Consider the following 5,617-nt stretch of genomic DNA (forward strand, 5'->3'; position numbering starts at 1 on the left):
ACTTTGGCATCGTCGACTTCTGGCGGTAATTTCAGAGGTACGGCTGCTTCCAGTCCAATACTGCTTCAACCTTACTTTCATTCAACTCGATTTCGTCCTTGGATACCACGTGCCCCAAGAACTTAACCACTTCTAGCCAAAACTCACATTTACCTGTCTTGGCATAAGTTGGCTATCTCGGAGTACTTGTAGTACTATCCAGAGGTGTCCTTCGTGCTCTTCTTAATTGATCAAATAGGTCATCGATCCTAGGTAATGGATATCGGTTCTTGACCGTGACTTAGTTTAACTTCCTATAGCCGATGCATAATCGAAGTGTTCCTTCTTTCTTCTTCACGAACAATGCCGGCGCTCCTCATAGTGACATATTTGGTCTGATGAATCCTTTGTCTAGTAGCTCCTTCAATTGGGTCTTGAGCTCTTTTAGCTCGGCAGGGGCTATTCAATATGGTGTCATAGGAATTGGTGTCGTTTCCGATTGGAATTCTATAGAGAAGTCTATCTCTCTTTTGGGTGGTAAGTCAAGAAGTTCTTCAGGGAAAACATCGGCATACTCGCACACGATGTGTGGTAATCCCACTTCCATTCTGTCTGCTTCTTCCAATTGGAGGCTAGCTAGCCCTCCAAACAGTTGATTCTGCCACCTAGATCTTCTCATCGTCGAGCTCACCGTCTGTCTATCCCCCTTAAATTGGAAACAAGTCTCTTCGGGGTATATGCGGTTACCATCTTCTGATGGCAGTTTATGACCGCTTGATGTGCTAATAGCCAGTCCATCCCTAGAATTACGTTGAAATCCGCCATGTTGGTTACTCTAAGATCGCAGGTCAAACGTAGGTTGGCTATTACTAGTTTGCACCCTTTACACACTAGACTAATAGCTATACTCCCTTCAACTGGTACGTGGCCAAGGCGACACGATCCCCGTCCTAGGTGATCCCTAAGGTTTTGAGGATCATTTTGACCTCATTTAGCCATGTCTCGGCCACGACGAGATTGGTGTCTCCGTGAAAAGTCGGGGGTGTTGTTTGCAGAACTCGTTCATCGCTCGGGTTCGGGTCATAGGTCCATCGTCGTGGTTTTGGTTTTGACGGTTAGCGTTCAAAGCAGCTATGAACGCTTGCATGATTTGGGTTAGGTCAGGGTTAGCGTTTCAAGGTTCTCCGTTATCGTATTCTAACCCACGGCGCGTATTCACCATCTACGAGGGGAAATTGAAAGGGGGTTTTAGTCTACTAAAACAAATTTTCCTTTTTGCTAATGACGTTTCTTTCAAAAGTCGAAAGTAGTTTATCGAATAGTATGCAACAATACTCTTTAATATAAGCAAAATTTTCATAGATAAACAGGAAGATACAATCAAAAGCATAGAGTTCCACTATAATGGCAAGTAGGGACCTAAGAATAGATTTTTCCTGATACAAGTTAAAACGAGATGATCCTACATACCCTATTCCGTGGTTCTATAGGTTATCAGGTTTTAACCTACACCGCTGCTACTCCACTCTAGGGTAGAACAATTCCTATAATCTTTCCCAACCACTTCACATAGTTCGAGCTAACAGGTTGGCTAGGTGGTTATCTATAAAGACAAAATTTTATTAACAATAAGGAAGGCTTTCTAGGTTCCACAATTGATTCTTGATTTAAGTCATCATCCAATTGTTCAGGAATTCCCAGCTCGGTGGTACTGCCAATTTCCTACACCTTGTTTCAATCCGAAGATTGTTTTGTCAAAATTCCACCCAATTTGGGATGGTAAACTTAAACTCAATTCACATTTGTGCAACGGTCAAACTATCTCATGGTTCTACCCATTCCACCCATGGCCGAGGTTTTGAACTTAAAGCTTTGATACCAAGTTGTAACGCCCCCAAGTTTGGGAACGTTAAATAAATAATTTTATTGAATATCTAAATAGAGTTTGGCTCTTTATTACATCACAACCTCCGTAAGAGTACTTTCATTACACAAGGAAAGGGAAACTAAGGTTCCTAACTACAGCTCCGCCTGTTCTGCCATCTTAGCCAGCTCTTCGGCTCGAAAAGCCTCCAAGGCGTACAGCTCATCCTGTTCATCTACAAAGTCTGACACATTATACCAGCATCGCCACCGAAAAAGGTAACACCATGGGCTATAAAAGCTCAATAGAATAACCCATACCCACTAACCCTTAACTTACAAACAATAGATCATAAAATTGACGGATTTCACATAGTTCATGCATACATAACAAAAAGGTTAACAATGACACATTCATAGTCAATATTCAACTAACGTTGGTGTCCAAGATTCTCTGTGTTTCTCCTACGCGACTCGTCGTAGACCGTGTCACTGGTTTCACCTTTCATTACCAAATCAAAATTTTCAAATTCGTTTTAACACACCCAACCTCGGGTCCGTCGTTTCGGTCTCCCGAGTATCCTCACGATGGTTCCACCGCACCGGGTTCCCGTTGGCACACAAAACTTTGCATTGGCTTCTCTCCGCAGATAACCAAGCCATATTACCAATGAAGCTACCACGTCCGGCCCCATTGGCAATCTTCACAATGGGCTACCACGTCTGGCCACATTGCGGTTTTCAAAATCCACACAATGGGCTACTAAGTCCGGCCACATTACGAGTTTTCATTCACACAACGGGCTACCAAGTTTGGCCACGTTGTGGTTTTCACAATACACACAATGGGCTACCAAGTCCGGCCTCATAGCGGCTTTTCATACATACAATAGGCTACCAAGTCCGGCCACATTGCGGTTTCACAACACATCTCTTCATTAATCACAACCTATGTGTCATGTTTCTACTTTTTCGATTTTTGTGTCTCGTTTTCATGCTACAACTCCTCGGTAGGACTTATCACATACGTAATCATAAATCATTCATTGAAATCTTGAACCTAAACTAACAAGATCATCCAACTCTATATTACTAATCATGCTCAAATCATAACTTAAAGCATAACGCCACAAGTACAGACGCCATTGGAGTGAAAATCACTTATGCTTTATCAACAACTAATATAAACAATTCACACATTTAAGCTCATAACCATTCAAAGATCAAAATACAAATACTTCGAATCAATGATAAAATCTTATCTTTCGAAAATCGTTCTTTCCTCTTTGTGGGAAGTTCAAAACAACATATGTTTATTGAAGTAAGGATCATTTATTCAACGTGTTCATACTTCCATTAGCAAAAATCCGTAGTTGACAATCATGCATTCCAACTATTATAAACGATAGATAACCTTATCTACTTAGAGAAAACGATCAAGGTTATTTATACTTTGAACTAAAGACAATCTACTTTTCAAGATATGATTCTATACTATAGGTAGAGTTAGTGGACTAGGGATTCTACATATACTTAGGGATAGGGAATAAGATGATTCTACAAGATCGTAATTTCATTTCAAGATTTTAGTAAAACGAGCTTGCTAACTATTTCTAATACATTAACTTACCTTATCATAAGCAAAAATAACTAAAGTTATACTAGGGAGAATGAGTAGAGATTAATCTACCTTGATCCGAAACTAGTCGGGGCCGAATAAGCTAGTTGGAAAATTCTACGAGTGGTGAAACTCGCAAATTTAGACCAAACTTTGGATGGCAGTAACTCGGTCAATCTTTGGCCGAATATGATCGTTCTTGGGTCGAAATCGAAGCTCTAGAAGCGGTCTACAACTTTTGTGAAGGAAGTTGATCCTAGAAACGACTTTAGGTTGGAGAAAAATGGTGATAAAGGAAGAGACAGTATGCTGTCTGGAACTGGAAATCCGAGATTTTTACTGAACTTCGGATGTCAGTATCTTTGTCATTTCTTGACCGATTAGGATGGTTCTTGTGTCTAGCTTGAAGGTCTCGAAGTCCTCTACAACTTTCCCAAAGAGAGTTGGTTCTAAGAACTAATTTAAGCAGGAGAAAAATGAGGATTTGCAAAGGGCAGTAGGCTGTCTGGAAAACGAAAATGGTTTCTAGTGAGAAGTGAGAGCAAATGAGTGAAGGTGTGAGTTTAAGCTTGAATGAGCTTCGTATTTATAGGCCAAGGCTTCTCCCTCTCTCTCACCCATCCGAACTCTCTCTCTCTCTCTCTCTCTCTCTCTCTCTCTCTCTCTCTGATTTCTTTTACTTGTCAAGCTTGATTGAAAGCTTGATGGGTTAGGTTAAAGGTTGCTTGTACATCTTCTACCCAGTTCTTAGGCATGCAAGGCTAGATTTGGTACATTGGATTGGAGTATGGAAAGATTGGTGGAGGAAAGGAGGATTGTACAAGGTTTTAAAATTGGTAATTGTACAAATAAGGACAATGGGAGATAGATTTGCTAGGAAAGTATACAACTATACATATGGACAAGATCATGGAAGATCAATGTCAAGGTACAACCCAATCTCTCTCTCTCTCTCTCTCTCTCTCTCTAGTACTAGTACTATGGTAGTGTGTATATATATATATATATATATATAAGTACATAAGGTACTATATAATCTAATAGTTTTCTACGGCCAAGATTTTCTAATAAAAAATTCTAATATGCACATGTGTACTAGTAGGTTTATATATATATGTGTGTGTGTGTGTGTGTGTGTGTGTGTGTGTGTGTAGATGAGGCAATAAATATATATAAGTATGTACTAGGTAATCTAGGTAGATTTCTAATAACCAATAAAAACAATTAAAAGATCAAATTCCTTATTAAAATAATCCTATTAGGCACATGCTCCATTAAAATACTAGATTATGTACTTAGGATATCTTAGAGTACTATATTATAAAGTACATACACACACACACACACACACACACACATATATATATATATATATATATGAGTATATCATTCCATGGAAAATCTGAGAAATGATTTAATTATATAACCCTTGTATTTATTGGCAAGACTAATGCTATTTTCCAATGGGTAATAATTTCCCTAGCGGTTATTGACCAATGAATAAAAGGGTGAGGTACTATATATACTAGAATAATACCATATGTCCTTTAGGCATGTGTATATAACTATATATATATATATATATATATGTGTGTGTGTGTGTGTGTGTGTGTGTGTGTGTGGGTACTTTAACAAAATCTAGTAAGTACTTTTGGTAGAAAATCTAGATTTTCTATTGTCCAATGGATAAAGAATTCCCTAACATTTTTCGTTCAATGGATAATGGTTAAAAGATAACTAAATGGTTTGATAGTTAGGTTCCTCTAACTTATTGGTTAGAAGCTAACTATATTTGCCAAATAGGGCTTTTAATCAAGAAGTGAATTTTTAAAGGACTAAAATCTAATTATGACGGATTATTAGATTAAAAGGGAATTTTTTTTTTTGGAAGCAAATCCAAGTATTAAAATAAAATTCAAAATTTTAACGAAATTTTTTACTTACTAAAAATCAGGGTCGTTACAGTGTCAATCTCTAGATCTTCATTCTCTTTGCAGTTTTGTCTTCCAAAAGGTTTTTCTCCAACCAACGCTTGTACGAACCAGATAGTTTGTTAGCAAGGTTCTCAGCAAAAACATCTTGCATCACCCGATTCGGCCATAGACGAAGCACATTGCGGCAAAGGTTGGCATCATGGACCTTGGAAGTAGCATACTC

Source organism: Rhododendron vialii, chromosome 6a (genome assembly GCF_030253575.1).
Source record: "Rhododendron vialii isolate Sample 1 chromosome 6a, ASM3025357v1".
Lineage (NCBI taxonomy): Eukaryota > Viridiplantae > Streptophyta > Magnoliopsida > Ericales > Ericaceae > Rhododendron > Rhododendron vialii.